Source organism: Protopterus annectens, chromosome 1.part0 (assembly GCF_019279795.1).
Source record: "Protopterus annectens isolate FY-2018-M chromosome 1.part0, PAN1.0, whole genome shotgun sequence".
In the NCBI taxonomy this organism is placed as follows: domain Eukaryota; kingdom Metazoa; phylum Chordata; order Ceratodontiformes; family Protopteridae; genus Protopterus; species Protopterus annectens.
Genome location: NC_056725.1, coordinates 1,440,616,298 through 1,440,632,794, shown reverse-complemented (window position 1 = coordinate 1,440,632,794; position 16,497 = coordinate 1,440,616,298).

Genomic DNA, 16,497 nt, shown 5'->3' with positions numbered 1-16,497 from the left:
GGGGACAGTCCAACTACCCCAGTGTGCTACAATGACAGAAAACAATGCAAGCCTGCTGTAGTATATGTTCCCTACAGGCATCATACCACTCAGCTATACAGATGTTTGCAGAATGTCAAAATGTTTTCCTCATAGTTTGGTGATACTTTGCAATCTAGGTAATCACTTCCATGTTAATCCTGTGACAGATGGATTATGCAGTATTAATTACATAAAGTGAAATTGTGACACTTGAGAGACACTAAACAGCTGTCATGCCTTGGTTGTCAGGCATGGGAATAGAACCCAATAACAGTGACTGCAGGGGACATCTGCATAGAATGTATTAATCAACTGCAGCAACTTTTAACAGACACTCAAGGCATACAGCCATATCAGGATTACATATTTTATTTCTGACTGAACATTTCTGATGAACACATTCTTGCTAACGATTTTAACAGTCTGTGACATCTAAACACACAGTTATCTACTCATAATATGAGCTACCTCACCCACTTAACTGTAGTTCCTGTGGAGATTGAAACTGTGAGCATTACATGACTGCTACTGTAATATTTACTGCTACATACCACTGGATTTGAACCCTGGAATGTGTATGGCAAAATGTATTGTATACAGAGCATTTAACAAACTGAGTTTTTGAGTCACTGCTGATTACTGACTGACTGATATTTGCCTAGAGCTCACCTGGAACCAAAATATAACCTGGTAGTACTACTACAGTGTTGCACTAGACTGCAGTGATAGTAGACACATGCATGAAATACAAGCATAGCACAGATAGTAGGTAAGCTATATTTCAGTATCATATCTGGGAAGTCAACAGACAATATCAGCTCATGGAGTGGGCTACCTCACCCATATACCTTTATTACCTGATGTCTGTGGATGACAGAGCATTATGTGACCAAGAGACAGCATTGAACAGTACTTATATATGAGTTAACCAATACAAGTTGCAGCTATTATATTTGCATTCCACATCTATTACATTGTTATACATGACTGCAGCTACTTACATTACAGCCTCAATACATGCAGCTCTACTGCAGTGGTTATGACAGCACAATCCTGATGTACACCATTTTCCTTGGAGTTATTTGTATTGTTTCATGTTTTTATTGCACTACAGTTGGAATTATTCATTTATTGTAATACAGCTATAATTCCACATTGATTGCACTATAAACTTTACTGTATATACTTTAATGCAGATATTGGTATTGTTTCATGTTTTTATTGCACTACAGTTGGCATTATTCATTTATTGCACTACAGCTCTAAGTCCACATTTATTACACTACAAACTTTACTGTATACACTTTATTGCAGTTGATGCTTTACTCTTTCATGCTTATTTCACTTCAGTTAGCATAATGCATCCATACTCGCCACATTTACGGTGCAACCTGGCCAAGCACCTGGCATGCAACTCGACATTTCAAGCCCACTCAGCTGCAGCTGTTGGGAGAGAAGCACACCATTATTCATACCAGTTTTGCAGACATTTAGTGTACGTATTGGTAAAACAAAGGAAAAAGTACTTACATCTTGTGGGGCATTACCTGCCAATTGCTTCTTGGACTGAGGTGTCCAAGAGTCCCTTCTTCAATCTTTACAAGTCATCATGGTGGTGATGGCACTGCTCACCTGTGACACTGATGAGTTCTCTGGCTAGCCAGTCCCAGGCCTCTGCCTTCCACTCCAAGCCCTGGAAACCACCCTGCAGCAGCCTGTCAGCATGGTTGTGCAGGAGGAGAACAACCATGATCCTGGACTTCAGAATGCCCCAGCACTGTGCCTGAAATCATGCACCTTCACCACCGCCAGCCATTGTATACCATCAGTGATAGAACTCCAATGGATTCTGCTGTACTTCCGCCTATTGGGCTTTATATAGGCTGTTTTCCCACCCTTACACGTCATTGGACAACATTTTAAAAAGCACTGCACAACTTAGCACTGTGCAAACCAGTGCAGCTGAGCTAAGATTCACAAAAAGCAGCATAACCGTAGTCTTAGCGGAGCTTAGCAGTGCGCAAATCAGCCAAGCAATGCACAAACATTGGCAGCCGTTACCATGTTTATGCGATGTTTAGCAGGTCTAAGCATAGTTGAGCAAAGCTTAGTAGAGTACAGCAGGGCCATCTTTTATAAAATAAATGCATAATATGTATATCAAAATTAAATATATATTTGCCCTTCTATGTATTCAATCCCTGGACCTACTACACATGAATCCGTAACTCTACCCCTTTAGCTGCAAGGATGTTAAGAAACCTGGTATACCTTCACATATACCACTGAGCTACCTATAAGCAGTGCTGAGCACCATGCAAACATGCTTAGACACGCTTAAACACACCTTTAAATAAATAATTAATTACATCCGTTTTCTATTTTTAGATGTCTGGTAGGTATCTGCTATCTTATATGTGCCGTGCCATGCAAACATGTTTTTTTTTTTTTTTTTTTATTAAAATAAAAATAAACTAAAAATAAAAAAGGGACATTGTAGGGAATCTCATACTCATCTGTAGCCACGTTTAGCATTACGCCTCTCCCTACACTGATTGAATAACCATGTTCCTCGGCTCTCCCTCAGCAACATGCCATCATTAATATGCATGGTGCGCTGCAGAGGGGGAACTGTGACCGCGAACATGGATACATTCTGTGTAGGCTTTACACGGTGCCTACACAGATTTTATTAAATGCTGAGGTGTGGGCCCCTTTTCAATATGCACACTTTCCCTGACTATTTATTTATAATGCAGTCTGTGTACCCTTACTGATTGATCATTTACACAACTTTTATTCAGTATGCTTAACACAGGTTTCCAAGGTATTTTTCACTGTATACACTTTCATGCATATTGTGCAATCCTATAGACCTAGTTCACCTATAGGTAAACAAGTGTACATATCTGCAGATGTTTGTGTTGCTTTACACAGTTTTCTGGCCAGCAATACTGTTGTTGGCCACAAAATCACTCTTGTTTACATTTAAACATGGTGCTGAGCATGCATATGTAATTAGCGCTGCTGCACACCACACAAGCATATAAACTCTGTGTAGGTTTCATGCCAAGCCTACATTGAGTTTACTAAATCCCCAGGACAGTTGAATTGCAGGAATGAACATGGGGAAGAGGACAGGTGAAACATGATAATATACATCAGATGAGGGCTTGTTAATGAAGACAGTTGTAGCATGAACAGTAATCACATACTGACATGATACAGTATGGACTGCACAGTTATTTTATATTATGTCACTGTCATACAAGGTGACATGTCAATGGAATGGATACTTTGTGATATAAGCATACTAACATGAACAATGGCCAAGACATTCATCAGGGATGGTATATACAATAGGGATCCTGTGCATATTGTGAAGCTGTGCAAAATGAGCTGCCTGAATATGAATGTATTCTCAGCATAGGACTCAACCAAGCAGAACACATAGTAACAGGCCCATGGACAATAGTAGACAATAGCATGCATAATCAGGGACAATATCAGAATAATACCACCAGTAATCCCATGCCTTCCACATAACATATGTGATTGTGAGTGATCATAAATGGTTTTGCAAGAACACACTTGTACAACTATTGATTCATCAGCAATCTCTGACGGGAGTCAAGCACACCTCCCTCAAATTGTAACATCAGTTGGAGGTGTTCGGAGGGACACTGTTATGGCTGTATTAGAAATAATGAGCAATCCTGGCTTGTTGACAGGTGTGCATACCACTTGGTCTACTCATAGGGGTGTTTTGTCCATGTTATAATTACCTTGTGTATTTGCATTCATAATGGAACTAATCCCCCCAGAGCCAGACCCAGCACTAGGAGATCAAGGCAGTCGCCTTAGGGCCCACTGGCTGGGAGAGAGCTCTCACTGGCTGGGAGAGGGGGCCACTGGCCGGGAGATTTATTTCTTAATTTAAAAAAAAAAAAAAAAAATATATATATATATATATATATATATATATATATGTGTGTGTGTGTGTGTGTGTGCGTGTATTTTTTTCAAGGCATTCTTCTTTAAGAAGAATGCCCTTTGCATCCTGTCACACAGACTTGAGAGGTGTGTGCAACCTGTTTTCATCTTCTGCATTTGTTTATGTCTCTATCTTCCATGTGCGTGGAATTTGAATGTCAGAAGACATCTGAAATACAGACCATGAATGGACAAGTGAGAGGTAGGTGTTTGTGTTTGTTTGAGTGTTAGGTAGGTGTGTGTGTGTGTGTGTGTGTGTGTGTGTGTGTGTGTGTGTGTGTGTGTGTGTGTGTGTGTGTGTGTGTGTGTAAAACAGGGAGGGAGGTGTCTCTCAGCTGTCCTGATTTTTGCCTTATGGTTTTAGTCTCTTCCTCATAGAATTTTGTGGTTTCCGGGTTTTTTTGTGGTAAGTCATTGAGGACAGAATTCACTAAATGATGACAGGTATTTGAGTTTCAGACTTCACATCCTTCAGAAAAGTAATGGTAACACAGTACCCTTTATTCTAGTAACATTATAAGTTTGCAAGAGCAGTATTTAAAGTTTGTCCCTGTTTTGGGGGCTTTGTTCCCCCATTATTTTTGGTTTTGCCCAGATTTTTTGTTTTAAGAGTTTAAGGGTATGGTGTGTGTGTGTGTGTGTGTGTGTGTGTGTGTGTGTGTGTGTGTGTGTGTGTGTGTGTGTGTCAGAGGGAGGGAGGGAGGTGTATGTGTGTGTTTGTAGGAGGTAGGTAGGTATGCATACCTCTCAACTGTCCAGACTTTTGCAGAATGTACAAAAGTTTGCCCCATATATTTGGTTTGGTCCTCATAAAAAGGACTGAAGTTACTAAATAATGACAGACATTTGAGTTTCAGACTTCATATCCTTTAGAAAACTATTAGAATAATAGGATTTGTGTTAGTACGCAATTTTCTAATTTTCTAAATTTCTAAGTTCTAAGCAACATTTATAATCTGTTCCTATTTATTTTAGGCTTTGTCCAGATTTCTTGCATTAAGAGGTTGAGGTGTTTGTGTGTGTGAGTGAAATGCTCTAGTTAGGGATAGCATATGGTTAGTAATTTGCTTAGGCTCAAACCCTGTATCTTAGTTACAGGAAACAAGAACCTGAATCCTCTGCTCCAACTACCAAGCTGCATTTTTCAGGGAACTGAGTTTCAGGTGCATTTTTCAAGGAACTGTTTCAAGGGAATAGAAGTTTACTGCTGCTCATGCTAAGTCTGTTTACAATGTACAATTGTTTTGTTTAAGAAATGGTATCACTATTGTAGTATATAATTTCAAACCAGTGTTAGAAGCACAACAGGTAGCATGTTTGATTTTGATGCAGAAGGCTGTGAGTTCTCTTCCCACGGTATGTAGATGGATTGCTGAAACTGTGTTGTATTTTAAGGGTGGGATGGGGTGCTGCAGTCCGAGTATGTCCTTCTTTGGATGAGATGCCTAGTAGCTGTGAACCTGTTCTCAGTTTGCCATCCATTCCCTATTGCAACATTACCAGCTTACCATTTTTTAATGTAACATATGCAATTTATTCTTCAAGGGCAGCAGGCCCTGAATTTGTAGATGAAACAGAAACACTGAAATATAAAGTTGTTTCTAGCAGCAATCTCTTCATTAGTTACATATATATTTAATGTGGAATTATTCAGATGACTTTTACTTCTGCAGAGATTGTGCATATTGATTTATATTGGTGGACTGTAATGACAAGTTTGAGTGGCCTTTTATGGTTGAAATGTTTTGAAATGGAAAGTTTTGCCATTATTGGTTCATATGTTTTGTTACGTTGGTTTGGACATGTGCTGAGGAGGGATGCAGAGTATACTGGGGAAAAGATGATAAGGATGAAGCTGCCAGGTAACAGGAAAAGAGGGAGGCATAAGATAAGGTTTATGGATGTGGTGAGAGAGGACATGCAGTTGGTTGGTGTGACAGAGCAAGATGCAGAGGACAGGAAGAAATGGAAACAGTTGATCTGCTGTGGCGACCCCTAACGGGAGCTGCCGAAAGAAGAAGAAGAAGAAGATGTTTTGTTTCATTGCTTACTAGAAAAATGTTCAAAACTATAAATTTAAAACATGCTCTAACAAGTGGTGCTGTATTATACAAGGGATATAATTTAATACAACAAGTAAGGTGAATCAAAGAATTCTTGCATATTTGTACGATCCTAAAAATATATGCAAGGGGCCTAAGATTTGAAAACAGCCCAAAGGTAAACTTAATCTGACACTGGCCAAATGCATTTTCTTTGAATGTGGGTTTTAATGCTGTTTCAGTGAATGTGAGTTTCAAGGACAGAGAAATTTTAATGCTAAGTCTGTTTTCATTGTGAGACTGCATTGCTTTATTTAGCAAATGTATATCAGTGTTTGTGCTATAAAATTTGAAATAAAAGTTTTAAATTAAATCCAAATATCTGTAATCATTGTAGAAGTAAAGCAGAAAACAGTAGGTACACTGAGAGTTTTGAACAGTGTCTATGGTAATTGGGGAGAAATAGCCAAGTAATGGGACACTGGAATGGCTGCAGAGGTGGGGGCTGTGTAGGGGGCCCCAATCCATTACCCTGCCTAGGGCCCCATTTAACCTTGATATGGCTCTGAATCTCTCTATGAGTTTTCTTCATCTACCATGTCCCCATGGCTGTGGCATCGATCCTTTGTGTGTGCATTGATACTGTATGCATTATACCAATACCACACTTGGATTCAATGATTGTCCACAGTTTGCAGTTCTCCACAAAGCTGGTTGGAGAAAGAATGTGTAACTCAGTTTTGATGTCTGACCCTTAAATAATGGACTAGAAAGGGGCTACCACTGACTTCGGTGGTACAGATCTGGCCACTGGATTCTAGATAGAGGTGACTTCACACACTGCAACATATTTTTCTGTCATGTATATGTTCCAGTTATCTACCCACCTGGTGATGTAGGTGTTTATGGCCACTTGTGACAGGTTGATTTGTATCAAATGCCAAGGTCAGGTCAAGTTACACAGGATGATAGTGTTGTCATCAGGTATGCCCTTGGTAACCCTCTTGAAGACAGTGAACAGATTTAACAGGCATGATGTAGCCTAAACAAATCAAACATGAGTTTACTACACAGTCAGAATATTACCTATTTCTTTTTAGAGACAGTTCATGATGACTCCTTGGCATATCTCACAAATGAGGAGAGTCAGGATGGGTGTATAACTTCATGCATCAGGTGATGGTCCCCCAAGTCAGAAGGTTGTATGCTTCTGTACATCCTCCTATAGAAACATAGGCTATCTCAGAGCTTTGTTGATGCACAGATCCAACTGTCTGGCAGGTCAGGTTTTAAGTCATGCTATAGGCAATCTGTAATGTTGTCACAGCCCATTGCTTCTGTATTATTAGCCATAGAGTATGCACAGATGTGCTGCCCTGCTGAGAATAAAAACTGAGTAATGTTTGCATGTATACTTTAGTTGATGGCCAGTGGAGACACGGTGATGATGTGAGACAAACTGTCAGCTAACAGATTGTCCATGTCCTCTGGGTGGGTATGTCTGCTGAGATCCACACACAGGTCTGTGCTTAGTTTTGTATTCCATGTAACATTTTATATGTATTGGAATAAATGATTTGTGACAAGACCTCCATACAGCCTTGGTCATTCATCACATTCCACACACTGTTGCTATGCACACAGGCATATAACTGTACCAATGTCACATGCTTACATCCCTTGCACAACACATGGCTATATGTGTTTCACGAGCAAGCTGTATTTGAGTGGCCTGATGTCATGTCAGGGCACATTAGAGAGCAGTTGTTTGTAGTTCACGCAGAACATTTCCTCTCACAAATGCTAATAGTCAAACAATGGTGCTGTTGACCACCTCAATAATCCTTGGGTGTAGCAACACAACTGCACATACAATGAATTTTACAAGGTTGCAATTGAATTAAAACATGAGATAAAATGGTTGTGTATATCACAGCATAACAACCATGTGTATGAGACAAGACTTATGTCACAGAACATTTAATGATGGTATGTAGACACATGCACACCTGTGCCATACTGCAAGTGACATTGTCATGGCATAATGTGAACTGTGCAGAAGGTTGGTCTGCTCCACTACAAAGACACATATCCTAATACGCCACCAGTATACATAGTGTATCATACCATGTCAGCACTTCTCAGGAGACATATTACTACAGCTGTTATAGAAGGAGCATGTACTGCAATGGCATTAACGGCCATAAATACATTAGCTCATATCGCAGATTGTAAGGCTAATGACCAACATCACATGAAATCCTAGCCATAATTTTACTCTGTAAAAAATCCCTATTATCTATATTATGGAAGACAGTAAGCCTATTGTATGTTTGTGTATACTTGTTTGATTGCATTACATCCTGCCACTGTCAATATGGGACATGTGCACCACACCATGACAGAATTAGCAATCACACATGCAGTGGTCTGGAGATGGCTTGCAGAAGCTTATGGAAGGACTCTGCTTCATGATGTGTGTATGTATATTTGATATGAGGACATCCTCCACTCCTCTGCAGGAAGGATGTCATGTGGCCAGTGGCAAAAGGAGGATGGTGGATGCTTGGAGCTAGGTGAAAGGTTTTCCAAGTGGTAGTGCAATGAATAATGATTCCAAAGAACATGCAATGGCCATAATGTACCACCAACAACACACACACAGCAGAAGACTGGGCCTGATATGAGCTTTATACCTGTGTAAGATGTAGAATATGAATGCCATGCAATGTCACAGTAGCAAAACCACATATGTCTTACAGTAACACTGTCACTTTGCACTTTATGGAATATGAAAGCATTATTGTATGCTGAGGAAAACATGTTGGGAGGAGTGCAGGACATGGATGTGGAGTCATATCTCTGTGCAAAATTGTCTCAAAAGTGATAGGTGTAAGTACAGACATGCTAGTCACCTGCTGTCAGATTACAACCCCTGAATATGTAGGTAAACTAGTTTGCAAACACAGTAGTTAATGTTACTGCCACAGCACAGGTTTGTCTTGAATACTATTAGAGTGCATGTTATACACGATGACATCATCACTGTATGCTACAATGAGACGTTCAAAGTAGGGTTTGACATAGCTGTGGACTCACATATCATTCTAAAATTGTCACTACAGTGATTGCTGACTGCAGTGAGAATAGAACCCCAACCCACTTGTTTATACATCACAGTACTTAATACAAGTGCCACAGCACAAATGTGGTTTTTGTAGTGTCTGAGAACACTTTATAGCTGATGATATCAGCAGTGTCTAGTGAGAAGAAGATGGTAATGGCATTGTCTAACATGCTGGTGTAAAATGCTCTCTTGAATGTCAATCAAGTGAACACACACACACACACACACACACACACACACACACACACACACACACACACACACACACACACACACACACAATAATTGATGACAGTGAGAATAGCACCTCTATCTAGCTATACACACAACCCATTACTTAACACAAGCACTACACCACAAGACTTGCTTTTATAGTGCCCATCAACACTTTATAACCAATGACATTAGCAGTGTCTGCTGAGAAGAAGACAGTAATAGCACTGTCTGACGTGCTGGTGTAAAATGCTCTCTTGAATGTCAAACAAGTGAACACACAAGCACCAATTGACTGCAGTGAGAATAGAACCCTTCCTTCCTATTTACACAACACAGTACTTAACATGAGCACCATGACACAAGGCTGGCTTTCATAGTGTCCAACAACACTTTGTAGATGATGACATCAGCAGTGTCTGGTAAGAAAAAGACGGTAATGTCAGTTAAGAAGATGATAATATCAGTGTCTGACATGCTGGTGTGAAATGCTCTCTGAAATGTCAACCAAGTAAATACACACATATACATAACACTGAAGAAACAAAGACTTCCTAAGGTCTGGAGCCTCTTACAGTTCTTATGCTTTTGTGGACACACATAGACATACCAATTGTCCGCAGTGAGAATAGAACCTATACCTACCTATTTAGGCAACAGAGTACTTAATGCAAGCAACATGGAACAAGTCTGACTTTTACAGTGTTGCAGAGCAATTCATGGTGGATGACATCACCAATGGATTTTTGAGAGTTGATGTGGCAAGGATTGCATTAAATGGATGTGTAGGCATGTACAACATTCAAAATATCAGTACTCCAGGGGATTGTATGGATGACAGAAGAATACACAGTTATGTTTGTCTGACTAGACACACACACACCGATTGACTACAGTGAGATTAGAACCCCTATCTAAGTACACCTACTAAAGAACTTGGTACTCAATGCAAATGCCACAGCACAAGTTTGATCTTTGTAATGCTGGAGGACAATTTATAGTGGATGACATCAGCATTGGATGTTTGAGAGAAGATGTTGGGTGGCCTGTCTAGAATGGATGGCTAGCCATGTACAACTGTTAAGATATTAAAGATCTGCATGTTAGCAGATTGATGAGTGTGCAAAGTGTAGCATTTGCTGTTGTATTTCCAATGTGCAGGTATACCTTTAAAAATAACTTCGCAAACTATATGCTAACAGTTGTACACATTACTACAAGTTTTGGAAAATTTGAATATGTACTGTCAGTATAAAGATGTACGTGGTATATAGGAAAACATTTTTTATGTATTTCTGTAGTGTAGTTGATGTATTTGGGAACATGTTTTGAAAGACCATGTTTTAAGTGCATGGGTGCAGGTAACACATGGCTACAGTGTACATATGTGTTCTTTCCTTAAAAGGTGCCTTTCCCTTTGTGTTTTTACATGTACTTTCATGAGATGAAAACTAAATGGGCAGTAAACATAAGTAATGCATGCTAATAAGCATGTTCCATAGGACACCACCTAGCAGCTGGTTTGCACGATCAATGACAAAGTGTTTGTACATGTGAGATGCACATTTATACGGATTCCCCCCTTTGCATGTAGTTATGTGGTGAGCAAACAAGATCTTTTACCTCACTGATAAAATTATGAGATTTCTATTGGTTTGCTTACCTATGCACAAGTGCGTTAACCAGAGAGGCATGGCAGTTAGCAGTGTGGATAGTACTGACTGTAAGAAACAGACTAGGTGCTTAGCTGACTCTGTGGCAGCAGGTGTAAATGCATTAAGAGATTTCTTGTTTTTGAGCCCAGATGATACAGGATTCAAATCCAGGTGAATGTAATACATTTAAATATGTATTTATAATGCGATGACATAATTCTTTATTCTACTTTCACTGTGTGTTATTTTAGTACAGTGTGTTTAAGCAGCACTGCCCTGAGTTGACCTCACCATTGAAGAGCCATTCACTGTCACTCGGTACTGGTGTGGGATGCCAAATTCTGCATAAACACAGAGGACAAAAAGTGAAGGGCTTCATTGTTTTTTTCCACTTATGTGTGTGGTGTGTGATTCTATTTTTTGACCATATTAAAGGTGTTAAAATAGGGTAGATATGAAAGTGGTGAAATGGGGAGAAAGCAGGGGGAAGAACAAAGGGAACGCAATATAGGAATGTGCAGTAGGGAGGTAGACAAGAACCATAGCTATCCATTTCGTCAACGGTGTTAAATGGAAATGTGTACAGAATATTAGCTGAATTTGGACTGTCACCTCAACAAAGAGGGGTGACAACAACACAATCATGTTGTATAGCCAGTTAGTCCGAATCAAGTGTGTCAAGAAGATATGTATGCAAAGTGGAGAGCTATGTCTGCGACAGTATTTTTTTGATGGGGCAGGTGTCCATTTATTTTTAACTTCAGTAAGAGAGGAATGTTGGGTAAGAGACGTAGGTATTTCTGGGTCAGGTAAGTATGGTAGGTTTATTTGTTTGTGTCTTTCAGCTTTTCCCAGTCAGGGGTCGCCACAGCAGAACTCAGGTCTGCTAATGATTGGCAGTGGATTTTTACATACTGGGTTACCAGCCCTGATGCACAACCTTCAATGAAGGCACGCTCCATTCATGTATGCCTCCACACAGAAGACGCTCTAGCTGAGAATCGAATGGGACAATGTCTTGCTATGAGGCGACAATGCTACCGCAGCACCACCACTGCAGTAGGTGAGGAAGCATATACAAACAAACAAGACAAGACAAGACACAGGGATGGTGAGAGACATAACAGGTTGGGGGAATACAGTGATTAGGGTTAGGGAGGGACAACAGATGCCCATGCCCATCTAACATGGGGACAGTGAGAATCTAGTCATCACCCTCAGGGCTGTCATCACTGTCCCCTTACTCTACTGGTTGTTAGAGTGCTTGACGTCTTCTCCTATGGACCATAAAACAGAGCATCCTCTCCATCCAGTGTAAGTGTGCACCAGTGGTGCTATGCATGACCCTAAGTACAAAGCTTGGGAACTCCTGACAGGTGATAAAATCCCCACTAAGGCCAGTACTCATGGAGGGTACCACAGCACCAGCTGCTTGGGTAGTGCTACCTGATGTGAAGGGCCGAGGTAGTGCAGGGACAGTGGAGGCAGTTCTGACGGTTGGGTCCCAGATGTGCTGGAAGTCAGTGCAAGAGCTAGTGAACTGGGGGCAGGCTGAAATACAAGGGTTGGCCTATCCCCCTGTGTTGTAAAGTATTTTGTGATTTGTTAGAGATGGATGACATGGAAACATTTTGATGTCACAGGAAAAAAAGAGAGATAAGGGTTGGGGTAAGAGAAGAAAAGAGATAATTAGTGCTATCATATGTGACATACAGTGCATTATCAAAATAATTAAGTATTTTGTATATAATTTTGCATTTAAGTATACTACTTACCAACTACAAACACTAAGTAATGATTGCTTAAAATAATCCTAGCAATGTTTATATATTGCACATATGCTTGGTCAAATTATGGGTCTATATTATAATCTCGAAGGTTTAAAACTTCGAATCACTAAAGATCAAACTTTAGTGATCAAAGTCTTAAACCATCGAAACCAAAAAAAAAAAATACTAAATAAAAAAAAAAAGACAACTAAATAGTGTGTAGGCAGGGGATCCCCCACACCCCCTACTTAAATATACCAACTCTGAGAATACACTACATTGAACTAAACGGAAATATCCTCCTACGGAGATTTTCCATTTAAACGTTTGATGTAGTGCACTTTCGGTATTCTTGTGTCGACCATATCGTATATGATATTGTCAGACTTCAAGATGTTAATATAGACCCTCAAATTATACAGCTTAAGTTAACAGCAGGTCATTTATGCCACATCTGTTGAAATTAAATTATGTAATATTTTTAAAGAATTTTAATATATATTTGTTACTTGTGGTATTTGAACCTACAAAGTCTAACTACAGTATTACACTTGACTCCTACATTTGGCTTGTGCTACAGCCTGAAGCATGCATGCTTGCTTTTACAGTTAGGATATGCATGCTTAATTTGCTACTGCTGTATAGAAGAGCAATACTTTAGCTAAAACAATACTTATGTTGTGCTGCATACATACCCCTTGCTTCTCTCAGTCTCTCTAGATGCTCAGCTTGGGCTTCCATGTTGGCCAAGATGTTCTGATTAGCTGTGGAAGGAAATGAAGAGAAAAAGAGAAGAGCATTAGCATACTAGTCTAGACTATATACATATTTCTCTCTAATATAATTTCTCTTTATCTGTATATTTACACAAATGTGGGATATCATCTGTCCTAAATTCATCCAGCCACTGATTGAGTATATTCTGCTTGAGCCTTTTGAAGTCATTATAGTGACATCTGCACTGTTGTCCAGTGTGCGGAATGCCAATTGCACAGGAGACAGCCTTATTCAGACTATTCCATGCCTCTGACTTTTACTGGGGGCTGGTGCAGTCCCCCTGCAGCAGCCTTTGGCTGTGGCACTTTACAAGGAGTCCAATAAAGATTCTAGACTCCTAGATACCTCACTTTTGAGGCCTAAATTGGGCACCTTCCCTTCTAGCTCCAGACAGGTCCATTCAGGGCAAACAGCAACATATAACAGTGCTTTCCAGCTAGTTTGTGTTATCACATTTATTGCTAGTGTGTAGTGGCGGCTGGTGACTTCAAATTAAATGGGGGCTGCAGGAGACAGCTGAATGGGTGGGGCCAATGGGAAGGGGTGTGACCAACTGGAAAGGGGTAGAGCTATGCTCAAAACCACAACAACTGGAACTTTAATTAAATACACTGCCCTGGGTGCCAAACCGTCATTATGAGAGTCCAATCAAGACAAAATGAAGTGTAGAAGAAAAAAATATTTCAGTGCATTGGCTACATGACAACTTACTTAATATCAGGATGGAAACAAAAAGGTTGTGAGGCATGAAAAAATAAATTGCTTTTTAAATACATTACTGGAATGCCAGTCAAAATCGAGTATAAAAAGAAACAAGCAGCACTCATGTCAAACCAGCTCTCCTTGTAGTGAATTATAATTATAATTTATATTCAGCTTTATAAAATTACCAAGTAACATGCTGAAAGTAGCAATCTCTGAGATACCCCCACTTGTAAAGATGTTTCTTATCTAAAAAAGACCTGCTGCCTGACAACAGCTATCTACTTGTTTCATGGAGAACACATGATCAAAGTAAAAAATGAACAGCGAACAAGAAACAAGCTCAAGATAAATTGCTTAAAGGATTACTGCACAAGTTATGGACCACACATGGTAGATTGGCATTCTGTTTAGTTTATGGGTAAAGCCTGCAAAGATAACTGCAAGTCTCCAACAAATGTAATGAGCTTCTGAAAATACTGTAATCCTGTCCTTTATTACAAATACTGTCATATGCATTTCAATACCTAAGGCTTATACGTTATCTGGTTATGTAAATATTCTCTGCATGGCAACAATGAAAAGGCTTTCAGTGTTGGTAATTCTTTAACAGTATGCTTATTAAAGCTTACTTGCATCTTACAATCTCCGACAAGCTTACCTGAAGTTCATTAAAACATTGCTACTTTAATACAGAGCAACAGGGCACTGCAACAGCATGCATTTTCTGAATAATAAGAAGCATAAATCAACAGTATAAAAACATGACAGAAAACTAGAACATTCTGCAAAATCAAGGACAGATAAAAAGCCACGGTCATACTTGTGGTCTAGCTTGGATGGGGGAATAGTCTGCACACTTACACTGCATAACTGCTCCTTGCCTTGCTTGGACACATCCACAGCCACTACAATGGGGAGTGGAGTGCAACAAGTAGGTCACAGTTTGAAATGTCTCTGGCTGATGGTGATGGCTCTGACACTCATACCTCTCAACCTCAGAGCAAGAAATCTGGACAAAGCCATACATAGAAGTGGGACACATGCCCAAAAATAAAGACAATTTTAAATATTGCTCTTATAAACTTAGAAAGATAATAGAATAGTAGTAGGTCTTGCATTAGTATGAATTTTTGAAGGGTATGAAATCTGAAACTCAAATATCTGCCATTATTTAGTGACTTCATTCCTAAATGATTTGGCAGAAAACCACAAATTTTATGAGGAACAAACCAAAAATAAGAAGCAAAAATCTATTCATTCTGCAAAATTCTGGACAGTTGAGAGGTATAGTTCAGCCGAGGCTGTCTGAGTTTGCTGCCCTTCCCCCCTTCACAAAATCATGATCGAATGGAGCATCCCCCCTGCAGCCATTCCAATGTCCCATTCCTTGGTTATATTACCCCATTTGCCATAAACACTGTAATGTACATACTGCTTTACTTCTGCTATGATATGGATTTCATTTGAAAGTTTTATTTTATATTTTACAGCATAAACCCTAATAGATATCTGCTAAACAAAGCAATGCAGTCTCGCGATGAAAATAGACTTAGCATTAAAATTTCTCTGCCCTTGAAACTCACATTCATTGAAACAGCATTGAAACCCACATTCAAAGAAAATACATTTTGCCAGTGGCAGATAAAGATTAATTTTGGGCTGTTTTTAAATCATAGGCCCCTTGAACACGAAACATACACATGCTCTTTGATACACCTTCCTGACTGTATTAAATTATATTCCTTGTACAATACAGTACAGTTGTTAAGAGGGCATTTTAAATTGAGTGTTTTGAACATTTTTCCAGTAAATAATGAAACAAAATGCATACACCAATAATGACAAAACTGCCCAATTTAGAACATTTACATCATAAAAGTCTACTCAAACTTCTACAGTCCACCAGTATCAGTAAATATGCACGATCTGTGAAGAAGTAAAAGTCATCTAAATAATTCCATATTAAAGAAATCTGTTAACTAATGAAGAGGTTACTGCTAGCAAACAACTTTATATATCATTGTTCCATCTACAAATAAAGTGCCTGCTGCCCTTGAGAAATAAATTGCCTATGTTGCATTAAAAAAATGATAATGCTAGTAATATCACAATAGGGAATGGATGGCAAACTGATAACAGGCTCAAAGTTACTAGGTATCTTTGCCCAAGAGGACTGCAGCATCCATCCCCTTTAC